Source organism: Vulpes lagopus, chromosome 19 (genome assembly GCF_018345385.1).
Source record: "Vulpes lagopus strain Blue_001 chromosome 19, ASM1834538v1, whole genome shotgun sequence".
NCBI lineage: Eukaryota > Metazoa > Chordata > Mammalia > Carnivora > Canidae > Vulpes > Vulpes lagopus.
Genome location: NC_054842.1, coordinates 32,134,049 through 32,157,654, shown reverse-complemented (window position 1 = coordinate 32,157,654; position 23,606 = coordinate 32,134,049). Strand labels below are relative to the sequence as shown.

At 46.8% G+C, this 23,606-nt stretch overlaps 1 non-coding gene across 1 annotated transcript; it reads left to right on the top strand.

Annotated features, from left to right (window-relative positions):
* Nucleotides 1–400: 400 nt before the first annotated feature.
* On the top strand, nucleotides 401–508 carry LOC121479199. The gene has a single exon (XR_005984699.1). It is a non-coding gene; the product is annotated as a U6 spliceosomal RNA (small nuclear RNA).
* Nucleotides 509–23,606: the final 23,098 nt, after the last annotated feature.

The window sequence follows — 23,606 nt, the reverse complement described above, 5'->3', positions numbered from 1 at the left end:
AAACCAACTATTAAATAAATGTTGCTGACAATTTGAAAAAAATAAAATTAGGCTCCTCTCACACCAAACACATTCAATTCCAGCGGATCAAAAACAAATTTGAAATGCAAAAGTTTCAAAATATTCTTGAAGAAAATACAGGATAATATTTTAAGGACATGGGGTGGGTGGAGGAGAATTTCATAAACAGGACACAAAAAGCACAAATTACAAAGGAAAATACAGACACATTTGACTGTATAAAATGCAAAACTTTGGTACTAAAAGATACCATAAACATAGTGAAGCCACACCAGTGGGAAAATATTTGCCACCCATTTAATTTAAAAAGTATTAACATCCAGATTGTATAAAGAACTTCTACAAACCATAAGAAATAAACATTTTTAAAAGTGCTCAAGTGCTTCCTTAGGCAGCACATATAATAAAACTGAAATAATGTAGATAGAGATTGGCATGGCATCTGCACAAAGGTGACACACAAATTCATGAAGGGTTCTTTATTTTTTTAAACCAGACAAAAAGGACAAAAATTGTATGATTCCACTTACATGAGATATCTCAGGTAGGCAGGTAGATTAGAGGTTACCAGGAAGGAGGTATGGGGAACTACCCATTGCTCAATGGGTAGAGTCTCTGTTTGGAGTGATGAATGGGTTTTGGAAATAGATAGTGGTAATGGTTGCATAATATTGTGAACATACTTAATGTTACTGAACTGTACAGTTCAAATGGTTATAATACAAATTTTATGTTATATATATTTAACCGTAATTTTTAAAAGCCTCTCCGATATTCAAAAGATAAAAAGATCTGCATAGACATTGCAGACAACAGCTAGAGTTGGTAGGAGATAGAGCAATGGGAGCTTTCATACATTGCTAGTGAGAGTATCAATCGGTTCAAACATTCTGAATGGGAGTATGGCATTATTCAGTGAAGTTTAACATGTGCTTTCTTATGTATTAGAGTACGTACAGGCTACCATAATGCAGATACTAATGATAAAACAACTTAAAGGTAAAGAATGTATTAATCTCTCATATATCAAACCAAAAGTTTACTGTCCTGATCAGTGGGACAACTTTGATCCTCATGGTCATACAGGTAACTGGTTCTTTCTAAGTCGTTGCTCTACCAATAGGTAGGACTCTGTCGTTTTCTGCAAAGTTGAAGTTGAGTCACCACCACGTTTGGGTGTGGGGCCATACGAAGAGAGAAGAGAGCATGGAGGATGTACAGTCATTGCTTTAAAGTCCTGATCCCAAAGTAGCAGAGTGGGAACTCCTGAGATTCCATTGGTGAGAACTTAGTCATGTGGCCACATCCAACCAAAATGTGGCTGGGAGAGAGGTCTGGTTGGACCCCATGTGGGCAGATGGAAAGAAAGGATTTGAGTGCACAACTGGCCATCTCCACTACACTCTACGACTCAGCAGTTTCACAGCAGGGTACACCTTAGCAGCACTATGCATGTGTGCACCAGGAGTATACACAAGGAAATTCATTGATGCACAATTCCTAACAGGCAAGAAAAACCCAGGAAAAAACTCAAATGTCCATGGTTGCGAAACAAAAGAATAAATAAAGTTGGGTATATTCTTATCCAGGAGCAAAAATGAATGAATTACTATGGCACTATTGGGAAGATGCTCCTAAGGCAACATCAATATTCAACTGAGTAGTAGTTATTAATATTTAAATTGTATGTCTATACATGCATACATATATATGTAGTTCTAGTCATTATTTTGTATATATCTACCATAGTAAAACTAGCTCCTCAAAATGAGGTATGTATAATTTTTCACCCAACAGGCTGGTAAAAACAAATGTTGGTTAATATTAAATCTAGGCAAGGCTGTGGGCAGATGGACAGTAAAAGTGTAAATCGCAGTTTTATTCTGTGGGGCATTTTGGCAGTATCTAAGAACACCTAAATTGGGCATCTCTACGAATTGCTGTTTTGCTGATCAGCACTAACCTGGAGGAAAAACCATGGAGGCCGTGCACAGAGATGTTCAGTGCAGCAAATCTTAAAATAGCACAAAATTGAGAATAACCTAGATGCCATTAATTAAGGAAAAGACTAAGCTCTGATCCAGTCATACTACTAAGTATTATGCAAGTATAAAAAGAGTGATGTGCAACTTAATGCGAGGAGGTCTTCAAGACCCAGGGTTCCGTGAAAAGGCAAGTTACAGAAGAAACAAGAGAAAACAGTATTAGGTTTCCCATAGGAGTGTGTGTTCATACGTGTGTGTGTGTGTGTGTGTGTGTGTCTTTATCTGATTGTGTGTGTGCATACTTTGTGTGTTTTCAGTTGCTTCCAAAAAGAATTTGCCACTTCGAAAGGCCTACCTGAGGAACTATTGTTATAAAATATTAACCTTAGAAATGTTCTTAAACCAATAAGAGGCTTGGCCGGCTACCTCAAACTTGAAGGATTGAATTTTGCCAAAATTGAGACGTAGAAACCCCCATACTAACTGTTTCCATGTATTTTTATGAAGGAAACTTTTTGGGTTTTACCATTTTTTTTAAAAAGCAAGTCAATTGGATGAGTCCAGTAATTGCCCAAAGCCTCGGTTTACCCATCTGAAAAATGAAGTGAGTGTATATTCTGCTCAAAAGTCAGTTAGCAGGCACTTGAGAGTGCACAATCTGATCATTTTCTTTATGAAGTGCTATATGTGGTTGATCAAGGAGAAGAAATGAAGGCAATTTATCTTGCTCTTCACAGAGAGCCCAAGGTATGAAATGCTAATCATTATAACAAGAAATACAGTCCAGATCAAAATACTGTTAGATGATCACACAACTAATTGGAGGGAGAACCAAAGGGGACTTATTAATGGTAAAATCCACAAGTGCTTTTTGAGGAGGTCAATACAAAACCTTGCCTTTTTTAACAGCTACACCATGGACTTGATAATGCAATAGGAAGCATGCTACTTAAATTTGTGCTTGTCGCTTTTTGCCTTTGAAATCTTAGAAAAAATAGAACTGGGGATGGTTGGGTTTTCTAGTGATTAATAGACAAGCCACAGACTGGCAAGTTTGGCTCTGATCTCACCTCATCTTAACACAGTCCTGATTCCCCAAATAGCATCATCATGGGTGCCATGGCTTGTCTGTCTATTCCTCTTCCTATCAGTATCATGGATGGTTTCACAGGCCTTAAAAACACTAGCCTGAAAGCTCCTTCATCACTTGAGGTAACTGGTCCCTATATCCACACCGTCTTGACAGCCACCAGCATCAGACACTGCCCCATTTCCATGATTTCTACCTCTGGTAATTCCCCTCTTGGACCAGGACCTCCCAGGCTAGCAGCACCCCCCTCCTCACCCCCTCCTCACCACCACCCTATAGCTTCGACTTCAATCCATCTGCTCTATATCATCCAAGGGCACTAGGTACTCTTGGCTTCTCTTGTCTCCTAGTTCAGCCTAGACCCCATGGTCAAGCTATGTCAATAAAGCCAGACTGACTACCAAAGACTCTAGAATTGAGCTTCCCAGTATGGTTCTCATTAGTCACATGTGGTCATTGACCACTTGATATGGAGCTAGTCCAAACGGAAATGCACTTTCAGTATAAAATATACTGAAATTTATACCAGCTTTCAAGCATTTAGTATGAAAAAAAATGTAAAATACTTCATTGATAGTTTTTATATTGATTTCATGTTAAATTTATAATATCACACAATATATTAAACTATTAAAATGTATTTCACCTGTTTTCTTTACCTTTTTAGTTTGTTTACTAGAAAATACATAGCCTGCATTATATTTCAACTCCAACCAGCTGTTGACTAGAACTCTGGGAAACAGAATCTGGCTCTGTTGGGCCAGTTATTAGCAAGGATTAGGCGGGTATCAAGTCCCCACAAAGCGGGGTGCAGGGCATCTCAGAGGGCAAAGCTACTTGTAGGGAGGTGAGTCAGAGACCCAGTCCTACAATGCCACAGATATCTCTGCCCACAGACTAATGTGTGGGGAAGTGCTTGCTGAGGAAGCATCTGGCCATTTATGCCATTTCAGTCATTAGTGCTCCCTACATAGACCTGATGCAGGAAAGAGGGGTTTGGGGAGGCAGAGAGCCCCACGTCCATGACTGAATGGCAGTAAGAATGAGAAGAATGAAAAAGAGAGGTTGGGTCACTCCAGGAGGAGATGTAAGAATGGAAAGAATGATGGAGAGAGAAGGACCTACTGTTTGAATAACTCCGTCAATTATCCAGAATGACCTCCAATACCAAATGGACATTGGGAACTTGTCTCTGCCATCAAGGGATTTGAGGTCTCCCTTGTCCCAGAGATCTAGATAAATTTATCTTATTCCATACCCGAGAATCATATCCCAAGACAAAGATGAAAATAAGAGCCCACATGGAGGTACACTGGGTGCTCCCCTTTACTGACTGGTGCACCCATCTCCAGCTGTGAATGCTGGCCGCCAACAGCTCAGCTGAGCCCTTTTCTGGAACATTGCCTTTGGCCAAATGGGCACTGCTTCATTTAGGAGATCTACCTGCCCTCTTTCACCCTTAGGAAAATCCTCAGGAAATGCCTAATTTAAATAGGGGTTTAAATGCCAGTTCCCTTGACTCCAAGGGGGACTAACTCTGTGGTACTATTTGTACTCCAGAGTTCCCCTTGGGGTCAGGCTGAAGCCAGTGTCCAGGCAAGACCACAGTTTTGCTCCGCCCCTTTCCCTGCCCTATCTTACAGGCCTCTTTCTCCTTCCCACTAAGTCCCTTGAATAAGACCCTTTTTCAAACTCTGTTTCTAGGGACCTCACTAAGGCAGGTTGGGAAGGAAACCTGGATCAGTGAAGGTGGGGAAGGGCCAGGGAGAGCCAGACAAAGGCGAAGCAGGCAGTAATGGTGTACTATCTCTTGAGCCAGTCACCACCATGGGTGACTAGATACTAATCCTCTAGGGAAACACTGGGAGCCAATGCAGAACACACACCTAAGAGATGTCACCCCCAAAGGAAGCAAGGAAGCTGGGGTATTCATATACCAATTCTCCCCCAAAGTGTGCCCTGCTAAATCCCTTGATGGGCTCTTGTCTATCTTGGGACGAGAAGATCAAATGCTATCTGTGAGGCCATTTGTATTTCTGCAAAGTAATCATCTCCTTCATCACTGCCGAGCCCTTGGGGATATCTCCCTCACACACAAATGCTGAGGGAGTGTGTGTGTGTGTGTGTGTGTGTGTGTGTGTGTGTGTGTTCACAGAGGGAGGGCACAAGAGTCTTTCTGTTTACAGAATTTTCTCTCCTTAGCAGGTGTTTATGGATTAATAAAGCAATTTTCCTCTCTATTATATTAGTATTGTGGTATGTCATTATGCTGCCTTGAGTTAAGAATTCAGTTTTTAAGTTTGTACGCTAAATTGGAGAGTAAATTATTTGTGTCGTTCCTTAGCTTCATGACTTAGCACAAGGGAAGGAGCAAGAGTGCGGGTACCAGTATCGCCCAGAGAGCCTGTGGAAGGGGACAAGGAGGGAATGAAGTTGACATCAGCCTGTTGCCAGGAGGTTATTGAGGACGGGATGGCTGGTGGAGGCAACTCTAGGCTGCAAAGGCCTGTCACCCCCTCCCCTGCCTTGGAATACAAGTCCGCCCACTATTCCCACAGTGGGAGCTCTTCTCAAGGATTGTTGAGACCATGTGGATGGTATTTGTGATTGAACCCCATTAAGTCCTTTATCAAAGTTTTAAGATGCTGGACAGAGGATACAGAGATCTTGCTTTGGGGCCAAGAGAAGCCTCTTGTGTAAGTTCTCTTGCTTATTACGCCTGCCACCTACCAATCTAGAGCGGCCTCTTTCTTCAGTCTCTCTTTAGCCCCCATGTATGGGGGCTAATTTGTGAACCAACAACACAGCCACATGGGAAGAGGTGCTAGATCAGAAATGTTGTCCCAGGGCCCGCTGAAAGGGAGCTGTCTCCTGACCTCTGGCACCCAGAGGACAGAGCTTACCACCACTCCCCACTCACACCCAGTCTCTGCAGTGGTGGGGTGAGGCTCTCTGTTCCTGCTGTTAGTCGATGCTTTATTTGGCATGTATTCGGTGAGCACCTGTGGCATGCTGGGCACCAAGGCTGGGTGCTGGAGAAGCAACAAGAAGACAAAGTCCCTGTTCTCATGGATGTTAAATTGTAGGGGTGACAATCATCCCCCCGAGAAACTAAACAATACCAAGTAAGACCATCTCAGAGATGTCAACTAAGATTCATGTAGAAAGTAAAACACTGCATGATAGAGGGGTGACTTTGGTGGGATGAGGAGCATGACTTCACCCAGGGCCACTGGGGGGAGGGGGAGGCATGTATGAGGACATAACATTAATCAAGTAAACAGAAATGCCAGAGGCCAGGGGAGGACAGTGGGGCTGAAGTCTAGTAAGTGAGGAGCAAATAGCTGAAAGTGTAGGACATGAGGTTGGAAAGATGGGCAGGGTTCATTTGTATGGGGCCCTCTCTCTTTTGGGTTATGCTCTAAAATGGTACTCATGAAGCTGTTTGCTGGGGGATCCACTTGGGACTGGGGTAACATGGCAGGTGCACTTGAGTTTTCCCCCACACCTACCCATAACAACAGCAGTGCCCGGAACTTAATGCTCAAAATAGACTTGGCCTCTATGAGTGCTGTTTTTCCTGGGCTTAGGGAGTGGCTTGAGTGGCCTCCAAAATCCCTCCCAGCCACACCACTCCGAAAGAGACTGGCCTCTGCAGGAAAGGAGCCCACTACATTGCCCACCTCTAAGTGATGGCTGGGTCTCCTGTCTTTTCTGAGGCCTGGCCTCATTTCTGAGTGTTGGTGGCAGCAAACGGGAGCAAGATCCTGCAACCTGGGGGGTGGGGACAAGAATGAGGAAGCAGCTGCATCTGCTGTCCCCCTGGGACGCCCTGCAGCCCTGCTGTCTCTAAGCACATGGGTGGGAGGCTGAGGCTGGCAAGCATGATTCAGAGAGGTCTGGGCACCTCTGGGCACACATTGGGTATGTGAAAGAGGCCACAGCCTATGCCCATGCTTTGGAATCTAGAAAGCCCTTCCCAAGAGAGAGGTTCACTGACCACAGTGCCTTGGTAGCACTAGCCCAGTTAGCGATCTCCACCTACCAGAAGCCAAATTCCCTTCTCCTCATCCCAAAAGGCTGCAAGCAGCATAAACTGAGTCACAGTCAAGCTGAGTTCCTGGAAACAACTCTCAGCTTCTGAGATGACCAAGCTCTCTGCTCCCTCTTGGGAACAACTCCACAAGGAAATGCTTGCAGTTGGCAGATGAGCCCAAGGGTCATCTTGGAATGTCATGGAGAAGAGGTGAGAGTCCCCCATTGTGGGGCTACAGAGAACCCATGTGTGCACTTGGCAGGGGTATGATGAGAAAAACCTAGGCAAGAGAGAACCCTGCATCCAAAGCCAAGAGCAGCTCTGAATGGAAATTTCCAAACCATGAGGGAGATAATAGGGAGTGGAAAGGGAGAAGCAAATGGAGGATAGGAGAGAAGTGCGGGAAAGAGAAGAGGAGAGAAGAAAAAACAGAAAAGTGAGAAGTTAAAGAGAAGCCTTGCTTGGCTCTCTGTCAAGTGGTCTCCCTCAAAGCTACTGGCACCCGTACAAGGTGTCCACAAGCCAAGTGTCTCCCTCACAGCCATTACAGTCCCCCATTATGGCCAGCTAACAGAAATCAATCTTCTTAATGCTGCCTCGAACAGAGAGGGAGGCCAGCCAAGTCTGGCAAGAGGATCCAGCCGTGCATCAGCTGCACCGGGTGTCTGGCATGAAAGGGTCAGGTTTCTCCCATCCACCTCCTCTCCTGGCACCGAAACAGCACAATGCCCACAGTGCCTGCAGGGGAGAAGGCAATGGGGCGGCCAAGACTGATGTTTCAGACAGGCCTGGCCGGGATGCCTCTGCTCAGCGTGCCTATGTCTGCTTCTGTCCCGCCCACCTTGGATGGCTGGATCCACTTTCCTGCACAAAGATGTCTGCAACTCGATCTCACCAGCATGCTTGCAAATAACCCTCAGCCCTGTAACTTGTTCCCCTCTAAGTCAGGGATCCAGAATGCATATGGATTTAAGAATATCCTCTAAGAAAATTCTGGGTATTCCTCAAGCGTCGTGGACAGCTACTAGAAAATGAAGTCTCCCGGATCCGGTGCCTTGTGAGGGTGAAGATGACCATGGATTGCTCTTCACTAGCCTTTCAGGCAGTCCACCTCCATTCGGCCTGATGGAAAGACAGAGAAGGTTCTCTTGGCTGGATTCGGGGATCTAGTAGAGTTAATGGTGTGGAAGCAGGAGGCTGGGTTTTCCTGCCTTTAGAACTTTAGCCCACTGTGAGCCTCAGTGCCCAGGAACCGAAGTGAGGATGTTGACTCCCCTTGTTAGCATCTGTCCAAATATATTCCTAAAGTTGCTTTCTGGCCAACATGGATTGATAATTTTGTATCAGGTTTGGGGATGGTTACTAAGGGAATGGAGAGAAAAGTGTTTGGTATGTAGATCTTATCATTGTTTTCCAAATTAGTATCAACACAAGCTGTAACTTCGAAAGACTTGGAAGCTAATTAGCCCATGTACCAGTAAGACAAAACAGACACAAGAGGAGATTTCAAGAGTGGGTGACAACACTATTATTTAACTATTTATAGTTTTCCTTTGCCATTTGATAAGAAGAAGGTGGATGCTAAGAGGGAGAATGGCAAAGACCCTGTGGGTAGAAAGATCAATTCCATCACCTCCCATCCACTTCGCTACACCTAAGCAGTGATTGCATCTGGAAGGGGAAAACGTAGAAGCATCTTGAATGGTGCTTGATGACAAACTAGCATAACGCCCCAAAATCATGGGGGGAAGAGAATTAAATTCTGAAATCAGAGATGAGGATGAGAAGTACCACCAAGTCCTGAGAATAGAATCAGGTTAGTGGAAAAGAAATGAAAGATGAGTAGAAAGGATTGTAATGCTTCTGAAGTATTTGCAATTCTTTAATTTCCACTCTAAGTAATGCAGCTTTGATGTGCAATCTTTTTTTCTAAAACCAGTTCACATGTAACAACTCTAAGACCTATTTTCATTTTCTAGAAAAAGAGCATAACTTTGTGAAAAGAGTTTGTTAGGATGCAGTGATCCCCAAACTCCCATGCACTGAGATATCAGTCTCTGAGGATTCTATTTTAAAAGATTTTGAGTTCCACTATTGAATCTCCCGACTGGATGGGTCTAGAGGGAAACTGGTAGTATGAATGGTCACTTGTTTTTCCAGATTTTTTTTTTAAGATTTTATTTATTTATTCATGAGAGACACAGAGAAAGAGAGGCAGAGACGCAGGCAGAGGGAGAAGCAGGCTCCCTGTGAGGAGCCCAATGTAAGACTCGATCCCTGGATCCCAGGATCATGCCCTGAGCTGAAGACAGATGCTCAACCACTGAGCCACCCAGGTGCCCCTTCAGGAGACTCCAATGGGCCGCCAGATTTGAGAACTGTGGTTTGGGTCTCTCTGTTATCCACCCTCCAGAGAGGCCTGACTATTTGGACTACAAAGACAAGGACCCATCACACACTTGAGGCAGCTTACCTTACTGCAGAAAGCCTCCACATGAGAAGAAGAGAAACCTTGACATGCTGGCCCTGCACATCAGTGAAATGACAGGAGAGAAGCTCAAAGGCACGATAGAGGAGCTGACATATTACATCTCACCTATATCTCAGAAATACACCCATTTGTACTCCACAAACCAGGGCTGAAGACATGATGTTAAGAGGGAACAGAGGTAAATGTAGGCTCTCCTACCTCCACATCTCATCTCTGCCTCTTTTGGGTAAACACAGAGCAGATTAGAGGTCAGAAGACTGCTCGGAGGATGACACCAGGACCCAAGTTGGCCATACTCTTCCAAAAGCTGATCCCCCGCTGCCCCTCATAACTCCCTGAGGCCCCGTATGGTCCAGCTTTGGGGTTACTCCTCTGGTGGAGAATCACTTACATCAGGATTTTTCAGAGTATATTATTAACCATCCATCCAGTCAGGAAAAATTTATTCAGCTTCAATAATGTGCCAGGCACCTGAGTGACAACTCTCCCATGTACGTTACAGTCATTGGCAGAACTGTTAACAATAACAAATGTCCAGGCTGTGCCCTAGAAATGTTTAATAAATTGGTTTCATGTAGGGTCTAGGCAGCTATAATCTTGAAAGCATCTCGGGTGATCCTGATACGTGGCCAGGGCGGAGACTGCCGTCCTGGAGCTACATTTGTGGCCCTCACACACTGCCAGCATCAGGATCACCTGGAGGGTGATTGCTAACACAGACTTCTGCCTTCACCCAACACTTCCTGACTCAGCAGTCCCGAGGCAGAACCCAGAAATTGCTTTCTGAAAGTTCCCAGGGGATGCTTACCCTGCTGGTCCAGAACCACACTCAGAACTGCTGAGGTACTTAGTGCCTGCATCTCAAGAAACCCATAATAGGGGGGGTTCCTGGGTGGCTCAGTGGTTAAGCATCTGCCTTTGGCTCAGGGCATGATCCTGGGGTCCTGGGATTGAGTCCCACATCAGGCTCCTCATGGGGAGCCTGCTTCTCCCACTGCCTATGACTCTGTCTCTCTCTGCGTGTGTCTCATGAATGGGTAAAGTCAGAAAGAAAGAAAGAAAGAAAGAAAGAAAGAAAGAAAGAAAGAAAGAAAGAAAGAAAGAAAGGAAGGAAGGAAGGAAGGAAGGAAGGAAGGAAGGAAGGAAGGAAGGAAGGAAGGAAGGAAGGAAGAAAAGAAAGGAAAGAAAAGAAAGAAAAGAAAGGAGCCAGTATCCAGGGTCCACCTGAAGCCTTGCCTCCCTTCCCACAGAGCCACCCAAAGCTATTCTACTTTGTGAATAAGCCCAAGACTCCTGCCCGACTTCTGTTCCTTCCTTATCAAAGCAGGCCCTCCAGTCAGGCCAGGGCCCTCGGGTAAGATAAGAAAGGGACAGGGAGCTGTACTCCCTGCTGGGGGCTCTGGGGAAGAATCTCTCCCAAGTGCGGTCAGGTTGTTACCAGAATCCAGTTACTTGAACTCAGAAGACTAAGGTCCCCATTTCTTTTTTTGTTTGTTTGTTTAATTTTTTTTATTTATTTATGATAGTCACACACACAGAGAGAGGCAGAGACATAGGCAGAGGGAGAAGCAGGCTCCATGCACCGGAAGCCCGACGTGGGATTCGATCCAGGGTCTCCAGGATCGTGCCCTGGGCCAAAGGCAGGCGCTAAACCGCTGCACCACCCAGGGATCCCAAGGTCCCCATTTCTTTGCTGGCTCTCTACCTGGGCTCTTCCGAATTAGTGCCCAGAACCCAGTCTGGTCCTTGCACGTGGCCCTTCTCAGAGCCAGCAATAGCATATCATTCCTTCTCATGCCTGGAATCTTCCTGCACCCTCCTCTGCTTTTAAGGGCTCATGTGAAGACATGGAGCCCATCTGGGCAGCCGAGGGTAAGCACCTTGCCTTAAAGCCAGCTGACTGGCAACCTGAATGCATCTTCAAAGTCCCCACACAGGGATCCCTGTGGCTCAGCGGTTTAGCTCCTGCCTTCGGCCCAGGGCGTGATCCTGGAGTTCTGGGATCGATTCTCGCATCGGGCTCCCTGCGTGGAGCCTGCTTCTCCCTCTGCCTGTGTCTCTGCCTCTCTCTCTCTCTCTCTCTCTCTCTCTCTCTCTGTCTCTCATGAATAAATAAATAAAATCCTTAAAAAAAAAAAAAGTCCCCACACAGCAGTACCTAAGATTAGTGTTTGACTGAATAACCAGGGGGCAGGAGTTTTGAGATGCATCCTTAGACATGTGCCTTCCCCAGGGCTCTACCTGTTTTCATGCTTCCCCATGAGCTAGGACTCAGAGAAGCTACTCTTTCCTAGTGTCATGCGTGCAAGCAGTCAGTCCCTGGACATGTTGGATCCCAGGGTTTCCAGCACCCAGCTCCCTCACAGAATTAGGAAGGGATGCCAGTGCCAACTGAGAAGAGAGAAGGGTTCTCAGAGCCTTCTGGCACCATGAAGAGGAAGAGAGGAAAAAGGCCTCTCTGGTCACTGTTAAAGCCTTTCATTGCCTTAATTAGAGCTCCAGTAACCGTGAAGCAAGGCTTGCAAAATGAAGATCCGTAGGCAAAGTCTGCAGCAGGACAAACACAGTCCTTGTTCCTGGGAAACTCGGGTCTGACTAGCTAGAGATAATCCTCAATAATGGGGTAGCATGTTAAAAGCAACTTTCTGACTCATGCCCTTCCATCCATTGGCCACACCCCAGCCACTGAAGGATTATCCAACATGCATATCTGATCACGTTCCTTCCTGTTGCTCATCCTCCCATGGCTCCCCATTTGATGCCAAAGATTCCAAGCTCCTGGAGTATGTAAAAGGCTCCCTGGTCTGACCCTAGTGGTTCCTGCAGCCTCATCACTCCTGGCCTCACACTATGTCCTGCCTCAGGGTTCTAAGCTACTCTGCACATTGTGACTTCCCATATCTCTAGATCGTTGCTCTGGATGACTCTGCCTAGAGTATCTTCTCCCCCTAGTCTTTGGAGGATCGTTAATCACCCAACACTCAACTCAAATGTCTGCTCCTTCAAGAAGGATCTTCTCCCCCCAGGGCTAGGCCAGATGAGGCACCCCTGAATGCTGATTATCCAGTTATGCATCTATCTCCTCCCCTAGATGAAGAGCTCCCTGAACTAGCATGCTGCCTGGCAAAGCATAGACACTCAAAGATGTTGTCTTACAAGCAACAAGAATAATGTCTTTGGCAAGAACTTAGAGTACTCAGACCTGGTGAGGACACCCGAAGTTGCAGTGGAATAATCAGTGTGCAGGTCAGGAAAGAATGAGAACAGGGCCCAGTCTGCAGGCCGTGTTGCTTCACCTCCAGGGCCCATTGCAGGGCCCCTTGTTAAGATTTATTAAAAATAAATGTGAACTTCATAGATCACATGCCCATGAAGTCCGGCCCGCCAGCCTGCCATCTTGACATGCACTGAAGAGTGGAGCCAGGAGGGCCAGAACATGTGCCTTCCATTTCCCCAAACCCCTCAGGCCTGGTTTTAAGCAACTATCAAGTTAACCTTCAGATGCAGTCTTTTAGTTGAAGGGGGAACATCATTCAGCCTCCTCTTTGGCCAAGAGGAAAATACCACATGCATTACAAGTCAGCCATATGTTGTTGCATGTCCATTCAATAGCTGGGCACCTGGATATCTGAGACCCCATTTTTTCTCCACCCAGGGGTTGAAAAGGCCAGGTTACACCAGTGTGCACATGTCCACAGCCAGCCTCTCCCCACAGTTGAGCCCATAGGGCCACTGGCAGCAAGATGGAGCCAAAGGCAGAGCTGGGATGCAGAACAGATTGGTCCCCAGGGCACAGCACAATCTTTGTGGGTAGGATAGGCATCCCTGGAGCAGGGCAGGCCCCACAGAGCACCCATCAGCCCCAGGCACACAACCAGTGATGGGACAACCACTGAGGGGTGAAGAGCTACAAAGAACAGAGATCTCTCAAGCCAATTTGTTAACGTGCTACTGGATAGGGGTGGAGAACCTCTTGCTGGATGCCATGGAGTGAAACTGCGGATTGTGGGAAAACTGGAAGTCCAAGCAGCCAGAGAGCTAGAAAACCATGAGGACAAGTTTCTTCCTCGGTGCCTGTGAGACATCTTCCTGCATCTTCTCTCTGACCAGCACCTCCCCGCCATGTGGTTTCTGCCCCCACATGACTCAGACTGCACAAAGCCCTGTGGCCATGACAGCCTCACTGTCCCCGCACTATGGCTCTGCTCCTCCAGCTGCTATGCTCAGGGCCCAATCCTTTGTGTGTTCCCGCATTCTCAAGGGAGGAGTCTGAATTGGCCTGACATGAACTCAGGCACAGAGGCCCACATCGCTGGCCCAAGAGTGACAGAAGATATAGCCCCCAACCAGGCCCACTCAGCCTCCACTGCCCATCCTGTGCATAGGCAGGCAAGAAGGACCCTTTCTAGTACCAGACAGAGCAGTCCTTGCAGGGTTGCCCTGGTGGCAAAAGGTCCAGGCAGATAGGATGGCAGCTCTATAGGAACGCTGGGACAGTCTTCATGCTGGAGGGGACAGGCTCCCAAGAATCCGAGGAAGGGCTTCCAATCAGGAAGCAGGCACCAGAACTGGGTACAAGAAAAGACAGAGCAAGACTTGACTTATAGTCACAGACACTCTGCTGCTTCCCAGAGGGCTGCTCATCTCTGCATCTCTGACCCTCCCCAGAGTTGTCAGGAGAAGAAAATCATGGAAGATGTAGATCCTAATAGAGAGAGAGAGAGAGAGAGAGAGAGAGAGAGCATCTAGCACCCTGATCTCAAGTACTTTTACAGTATGAGTATATTCAACCCCAGCTGTCCAGAACATTTCATGAACCAGAATACCCTCTTTCCACACAAGTTGATCAAGTTGATTCTACTGTTAGTATATATTAATAAATATATTTAAAAGTCATGGGGAGTCAGGCTCAGCCAATACTTTCAACATCTGACCTCTGTGACTGACTCCGAGACCTTACCTCAACGTAAAGACAGCTAATCCTGAGAACAAAACTATGCACAGAAATGTTAAAGACATCCTTCACACTGGCCAAAGCAATTTCTTGAAAAGGCAAGTAGGTCACATTACCATTTTGTTTAAATTCCTTCACTTGTTTGCTTACTCAATAAATGTGTTTTCTGAGAAATGGTCCTGTGATGTGGTTGTGGTAGGATCAAATCCAGATGCCCTAGTACAACTTACATAGCTCCTACCCAGCCTCTTCCAGCTTCTCTAGTCAAGTAATTCTCAAACTTGAGCAGCATCAGCTTAAAACTGAAATGGCTGGACCTCATCCCCAAAGTTTCTGACTCAAAAGGTCTATGAAGGGGCTTGAGAAGTTGTATTTGCAACAAGTTCCCAAGTGATGCTGCTGCTGCTGGTGGTCTGAGGACTACTTGGGGAGCCGCTGCCCTAGCTTCACCTTGTTACCATGGCCAATGCCAGCCTCCAGCCTTTCTCCCTACTCCCCATCCTGCTCTCATACACAGAAATTTCCCCACTACTACTGAACTTCTTCCAATTTCCAGGTCATACCATACCATAACTCTCCATAGATCTTTATACATGCTCTCTCCTTTACCTAGAACACAACCCCTCTCCAAATTCCTCTATCTCACTCCTATCTCTGTTGGAAGATCCAGCATAGATGTCACTTCCCCCAGGAAGCCTTACATGACTACTCTCCTCCCTCTTATTTGCTACTCCCACATCAGACTGGGCTGGGCCTCCTGCTCTGAGCTTCAAGAGCAGCCTGTACTCTCCCTCCTACAGCCCTGAGTCCTGAATCATCAGAGCTGGTCTGGTTCATTCTCTGTGACGGCAGAGTCAGATCCATCCCAGTCACTATTTCATCCCCAAAGGCTGGCTAGTGAGCAATGGGTGCTCAATAAGTGTTTGTTGAATGAATGAATGAACATGAACTTCGTCATTGTCTTATGGAGATATTAGCCTACATTCATATTAGACAGGATTTTAAATACCTTACACCTGCACTACCACAGTGGTTCTCAAGGTTTTATTCTCACCAGTAACATCAACATTGCCTGGGAACCTCTCAGAAATGCACATTCTCAGGCCCCACCCCCAACCCACTGAGTCAGAAGCACTGGGGTAGAGCCCAGCAATCTGGTTCTAATAAATCTCTGGGTGGTTCTGGTCCCCGCTCAAGTTTCCAAGCTTGGAGGAAAGATGATGGCTCTGTCAGGTGAATAATTTGGAGATGGAATCAAAAAGCAACAACCAGGAAACCAGGTGAGCTGAAGGTTAGTTTTGTGGCAGGAGTAAGAAGCAGTGCTGTTGAGGAGGTGTTCTGTTCACTGGCGGGTTTGGGGGAGCAAGGCCTTTCCAAATTCTGCAAGCCACCCCCTCGTGAGGAGTAAGCATCATAGGCAGGAGAGGTGAGAGCTGCAGAAATGACACGCAAGTGGCCACCAGCACCTTGGGGCCCATGAGGAGGCTCCAGGCTCGGGGTGGGGCCACAGACAGGTTAGGAATGCCAAAGAATCAGACTGGGACAAATGAAGCAGGTTAGTACTGTCCAACAAGGCAAAGACTGTCACATACTCTCCTTTTGAAGTCAGGGTAAAATAGGCGAGGCGCTGTGATCCAGGGGACAGCAGAACACCAGTGTCCCTGGAAGGCTTTGGAAAGAGGAACCCCAACCTGAACGTGCAGGGCTTGTCTCTGAAGTCCCACCAGAAAGTGTTCGCTTTCCTCTAAAGACAAGGCATCTGCAAACTCATGCCACTTGGCATTGAAGCAAAATGGAAATAAGAAATAAAAATAAAAAAATGGAAAATAAATAGCAAAATGGAAATAAATAGGCTTGCTTGGTGGACCATGACTAGTGGCAGGCTCGAGTTCTACCAAACGCCGCTCAGTGGTCCATCCCTGCACAGTTCGTGCTCAGATACTCTTCACATGCCAGCAGAACATACTCTACACAGTCAGCGAAGCTAGCCCTGGGCTGCCCTTCTGACCCCGGAAGAAAACAGAGGAGGCATGGACCTGCAGTCCTCGACAGAGGACTACCCTACCTTTGTGGTGTTAACCCCAAGAAATGAGCAGGGAGGAGTGGAACACCCCAACCCCACCAAAAGCAGATTCGCCACATAGAGCCAGAAAAGCATTCACTGGGTCACTAAGAAGGGGACCTTATTTAAAATGATCACTTAGGCTAAATTAGGCCAGAGGTCAGGGTGAGGAACACCAAGGTCATCTCGGATATCTGGTGGAGACACTTGATTCACAGCAGAAACCAGTCGTTCTGAAAAGAATATGTGCATCTGATGTAAATATCCCTCCAACACAGCTCACCGTGTGAGTTCAGCAAGCGACTTAGACCCTCTGATTCTCAGGGTTATCTCAAAACAAATAAAAATATCTCCTAAGCAGGGTTGTTTTAGAACTAAACAAGCTGCCATAATATCTCTCATAGACACCTAATAAATCTTAGAGGTACTGACCTCACACCTCTCGTTATGGAGTCCCGGCCTGTCCGATTCCTGTTTCATAAAAGGAAGACAAAATGGAACACCCCAACATTGCCCTGAACTATAGAAAAGCCACAGTTTATAATGAGCCTTGTAAATTACTTTTAAAAATTAACGATAGAAGTGTTCTTGCCCTTTAATTTGGTCTGGCCAACTGCCTTTGCCTTCTTCACAGTTAGAAATGTCATAAATACATCGCCCTACAAGTTGCCTGGTGAGCTCTCTGGGACCTGCCCCACCCTCACCCCCCAACCTCAGGAGGAACTTCTCATCCCCACTTATTCACTGAGTCCTAAAATTGTAGCCAGAAGTGTTTTTTGTTTGCTTTTATTCTGTTTTGGTTTGACTGATGAAGTTCCCTGGATCGCTTTGCCCACAAATTGGGTGGTTCATTAACAGAAACATAGTGTCTCCCAGTTCTGAAGGCTCAGTCCCTGAAATCAAGGTGTTGACAAGGTCTCACACACCACTGGGGGCTGTGAGGACAGGATCTCTCCATGGCTGTGGACGCCCTCTTCTCCCTGTGTCTGTCCATCTCCCTCCTGGGCAGATTGCCCCTCCTTACAAGGACGCCAGTCATATGGAATTAGAAGCCACCCTTCATTTTAGCTTGGCTACTTCTAAAATTACTCCATCTCCAAATAAGGCCACATTTTGAGGTCTTGGGGGTCATAACTTCAACATGAATTTTGGGGGAACACAATTCAATCCCTAACATCCAGCAACCTCACTCATGCGTATTTGTGCCAAATAGGGGATGAGAGAGCCACGTTAGCTGGGCCCAGCTCCCCCAGAGAATGGCACATTTCCACAGTGGAGGGGAGAAATTTGCATTCATGATATGAAACTCACTCTCAGTAATGCCCACCTCATGGCAGCTAAGTCGGAAGGCACGCACTCAGTCTTGGTCTCTCTGACGGATTCCCTTTGGGCCCACCAACGTGTTTAGAGACTGGGCCTGTAGGGCTAGGCCTACGTTCACGGCTGTATTAACCATCTGGCAGGCAAGGACCTTCCCCACAGTGGCATTGATGTGTCTGCTGGTCCCACACATCAGAACTATATAACCAAGGGGTTGATATCAAGGTTTCTCACTTCTCATCCTGCCCAACTAGCTACAAAATGTGGCAACTCTGTTAAATCTCAGGATGGAAACCGCTGGAAGATTTTGTTCCTATAGGAACAATAAAGAGTAGGCAAGAGAGGATCCTACAGGGTTTCGCTTCCTTTTCAGGTTTAAGAGAAGCTCTCAGAAGGTGGTCTACCTCAGGGATAAAGGAGGAGGACAAGGGAGGGGCTCAGGCACATCCTAGGATTCACACAGAGAAGACAAATAAAAGGTGGAGACGAAGAGGCACATCTCAGCAAGCTGTTCACCTCCCTCAGAGCCAGCATTCCTGAAGCACTCCTGACGGGCCAGGTGGACTGGGCCTGGTGGCGGCCAAGCCCCTGCCCTGAGCATGTCGCTCCCTCGCTGCCCAGGGTGGAAGGCAGTGGCTTTGCTGACAGCTTCTCTGCCAACGCACGGGCTCCCTCTTGCCCTTTCAGACAAAATGAGTGGTCCTCGGTTCAGCATTGTGGTGAATCCAGGAGCACGTCCTCAGAGCCATCCTCGCTGAAGGCTGCACAATGCCAAGGGAGCCTCCTGGAGGGAGTCCAAGTCCTGACCTTGCCCTTCCGGCTGCGGCAGGCCTTTCCACCCCGGTCCTCTCCCGGCCTCACTCATGTTCCATATTCATGCATATGAAAATTAAAAGCCCTGAGATTTAATTAGGGGGACGTCCTGGGAGAACGAATGGGCAGAGCTTGGTGGTCAGCCAAGGGAGGCTTGCAGACTCAGGGGTGGGGCTTTCTGAACATTTCCACGGAAGAGGACAGCATGTGCAGACCAATCACCCCAGTGACAACGGAGGCTGGTTCTGGTCCTTCCTCCCACCCAAAGCTGAAGCTCTTTTGCGTGAGAAGGTTATCATTTAAGAGTAAGAAAGACCCCTCAGCCTTTTTTTTTAGCAACACTCTTTTGAGCCACAAGTGTAGTCAATACAAAGAACTCCAAATCCGGGGAGGGGTCCTGGCCGGAGAGGTTGCGGGGGAAGCGGGCCATGGGTTCTGAGGCACAAAGCAGGCGCGAGCCTCTGTCACCCTGCAGCAGCACCTTACAACCAAGAGAGAAGCTTCTTATCTTGATGAAGTCCCAATAGTTCATTTTTGCTTTTGTTTCTCTTGCCTTCGTGGATGTATCTTGCAAGAAGTTACTGTGGCCGAGTTCAAAAAGGGTGTTGCCTATGTTCTCCTCTAGGATTTTGATGGAATCTTGTCTCACATTTAGATCTTTCATCCATTTTGAGTTTATCTTTGTGTATGGTGCAAGAGAGTGGTCTAGTTTCATTCTTCTGCAAGTGGATGTCCAATTTTCCCAGCACCATTTATTGAAGAGACTGTCTTTCTTCCAATGGATAGTCTTTCCTCCTTTATCGAATATTAGTTGACCATAAAGTTCAGGGTCCACTTCTGGGTTCTCTATTCTGTTCCATTGATCTATGTGTCTGTTTTTGTGCCAGTACCACACTATCTTGATGACCACAGCTTTGTAGTAAAAAAAAAAAAAAGAAGAAAGAAAGAAGAAAGAAAGAAAGAAAGAAAGAAAGAAAGAAAGAAAGAAAGAAAGAAAGAAAGAAAGAAAAAAAGAGAGAGAGAGAGAGTCCCCAGGAAAACATTGCCCCTTCTAAGTCTCCAAGTATGGATATGGAAGCTATTTGCATTAAATTCTTAGCTCCTCTCAACCCCAGATCCCAAAGCATTTCTAGCTCTGGCTTGGCTACTCACTATGTGACCTCAAGCAAGCTTCTTAACGTCTCTGGTCTCCACCTCTAGGCACTGTTAGGAAAATTGAATGAGCCCATGATAGGGCATTAACACCATCCCCAGCAGGCACATAGATGGTAGCCCTTTCACTGATTGTATTTACCACCCCCACCCCCCCCCACCCCCCCGCTTAACCCTAGGTCAGGCCCCTGCTCTACAGATATACCAGACAGACATTGAACAGGAACAAGGGTGGTGACTTTTCCTTGGACCAGTCTCTTGACCTGTTTCCTCATCTGAAGAATGCAGGTGAGGATTACTGTCTGCTGCTCTGGGCACCAAAATGACACCAGGAAGAGGGACGTGCTCTGGGATCTGTGATGGTGCAGGTGAATATTTTCACACTTGATTCAAGAATGCATTCCCTAGGGCAACCCGGGTGGCTCAGCCTTAGCGCAGCCTTCAGCCTAGAGCATGGTCCTGGAGTCTCAGATCCAGTCTCACAACGGGCTCCCTGCAAGGAGACTGCTTCTCCCTCTGCCTGTGTCTCTGCCTCTCTTTCTCTCTGTATCTCCCATGAATAAATAAATAAAATCTTCAAAAAAATAAAATGCATTCCCTAGAGTCAGACTCATCATGCATTCTAATTGTCTTTTTTTTTTTTTTTTTTTTTTTATGATAGTCACACAGAGAGAGAGAGAGAGGCAGAGACAGGCAGAGGGAGAAGCAGGCTCCATGCACTGGGAGCCCGACGTGGGATTCGATCCCGGGTCTCCAGGATCGCGCCCTGGGCCCAAGGCAGGCGCCAAACCGCTGCGCCACCCAGGGATCCCTCTAATTGTCTTTTAAGCAATTGCTTAACCTCTCTGTGTGCCAGTTTTTTATCTGCAAAACAGGAACAATAAAGGCAAACATTGTGTAGATTATTGCAAAGATGAAAAAGGAGATGCCACAATTTCGTTTCTTGGCATGGGAACTTTTAAGGTCTACTCTCTTAGCAACTTCCAAATACACAACACAGTATTATTAACTATAGTTGCCATGCTATGCATTACACCCCCAGGACTTATTTATTCTATAACTGGAAGTTTATTCCTTTTGGCCACCTTCACTTTTTCCAAAGAGAAATCTGTAATTATGTGTGGTCATCGATGTTAACCAGACTTATTGTGGGGAATCATTTTGCAATATATACAAATATGGAATAATTACATTGTGTACCTGAAACTAACATAATGTTATATGTGAATTATATCCCAATAGAAAAAAAATCATATGTGTACTCTACAAGGGATTTAAAAAGAAGTTATGTTCTAAATGCTCCTGGCACATTGTAAACCTTTGTTAGTCTTATTATTGCGTTGCAGATTTTGTCTTTATTGTTATCAATAGTAGCACATGCAATAATTGTAGCTGTATTTCCTGCTTTAGTGTTGCTTGTCCTAAAAGGCTCTCATGCTTATACAGCAGTACCAGAGGCCCAGCCCCCTATATTAAAGTCTGAACATTGGGAAAGTGACTTGGTTTCCCTTCCTCCCATGGTAGCCATCCCTTGAACCAGGGGTTCTTTCCACACCACAGTCCTACGAGTCAGGCTTTACTGGTTTCACGTTTTAAAATCCAGGTGTTACAAGTCAGTGTCAGATCCTGCCTGTTTCCTGTTCATTTGGATTTGTTTCCTGTTATTGGAACCGGAATGGTCTCATGTAACAGCACGAGAGGGGAATGAGGTTTTCCTTGCCAGGAAAAGCCACTGGGTGATGGTGCTGGAGACAAAAGTACGTCCTCTGTACAGGGCCAGTTCCCAGTTCGTGCAGAAACACGGAGGAGCTGACAAGGTGAGGCTCTGAATCCTCAGAAGTCACAGGCTCTGGGCAAAGAGGGCTGCTCTTCTAATGGGGAAGGCAGACCCATTTGATCAGAGACTCGTTCTTCCTAAAACTGCTATAAAAAAATGACCACAAACTTAGCGGCTTAAAATAACACTAATTTACTACCTCGTGGTTCTGGAGATCAAGAGTCTCAAATGAAGGTGTCTGCAGGGTACATTCCTTCTATAAGTTCTAGGGGAACTGTTTCCTTGCCTCTTCCAGCTTCTCGTGGCTCTGGGTATTCCATGGCTTGTGGCCATATCATTCCAGTCTCTGACTCTACCTTCATGTGGCCTCCCCCTCCCCCTTCTCTCTGTGTCTTTTCCTCTTCTGCCTTTTATAGGGACACTTGTCATTGGATTTAGGGCCCAGATGGTTAATCTAAGATGATCTCACTTCAAGATCCTTAATGTAATTACATCTACAAAGACTCTTTTTCCAAAAAGGGTCACATTCCTAGGTACTGGGGGTTAGGACTTGGATATAACTTTTTGGGGGTTACCATTCAACCCATTACAGAAGGAATTGTTGGATACCTGAATTAATGGACAGAGTATGGACCTGTTCCTTAATAACGAGAACCCCATCCCATGGGGAGGTACACATAAGGACGGTCTGTAGGCCAGAAGGACCCTAAAGCAACTCCAGCTGACCCTAAAGCTAGAGCTGAGTCCCCAGAGAAGTGGATGACAAAACAACATATGCCCTGGGTTTGAGTGTGCATAACACATCAGGGGAATGGAGCAGATGGTGGTTTGGGTGACAAAGAGCAAGAAAGGAGATAGTACCCAGGGAGTGGTCCCAGGCTGGCTCAAGGAGCTGTATTCACACCCAGCAGGGCCATGTCTAGGGTCTAGAGTGTGGCTGCATTGGAACAAGTAGGGCCAGAGCCCAGGTGGGGGGCGCTGCTGAGAGGCAGGCAGCTGGGAACCTGCAGCCAGACTCTTCCAGCTGAAAGAGTCCATCAGGGTGACTGGCACAGCCTCACCTGATAGATGAGGAAACAGTGGCCCAGGGAGAGACAAAACCCGCTCCCCTCTCCCCAAGCTACAATGGTCAGTGGTGTAGCTACGGGTACGGCCCTGGCTCTTTGCTCCTGGCCCAGGATCTTTCCTCTGCATAGGAAGTGTCTCCTGTGTTCTGGGGAGTCACAATCATGTGATCATATTACCCAGAGAGTCATCAGGCCCTATGCGTGGTAGAGAACATGATAGACAGGATCAGAGTCAAGTGCAGAGTTCAAGGGCTCCCTAAAATAAAGCTAAGCAGAAATGTGAATATCAGTGGGTGGTGAAAAATTGATTTAATGCAGTCTTCTAATGGATGCTGTCGTTCCTTTTGGCAAGAATCTCTTGAAATATGTCTGTTGGAACCAAGGCTTCAGGTAGGGGGTACATTCCGTGGGAAGACTCTAAAAGGCAGGGGAGAGAAAGAGGAAGAGGAGAGAGCGAGGGTTGGGAAGACAAGCTGGGGAGGGTCAGAGATGCAGCAGGGCTGGTGTGAGGCTCCCATGAGGGGCAGACAGTGAATACAGTAGAGAGAAGGGGCAGGTGCAGGGCCATTGCCTTGCCCTGCCCTACACCCGACCTCAGGGGCCCTTCAGTGTCCGGGCTCTCTGGAGAGCTCCAAGGAGATGCTTACTCTGTGTGGTCGTCAGACCACACAAGCAGTGACATAAGCAGTGTCGAGGGTAGAGAAGGGTACAAATAGCCAGGTCCAGACACCTGCAGACATGCGGCGAAGCCTTTGGGCTCCCATGGACGGTGCAGTAAGGGTGGGCTGGGGCCCATCTCACCCAGCTCTCAAGGAGGCCCAGCTAACACCCAGATCAC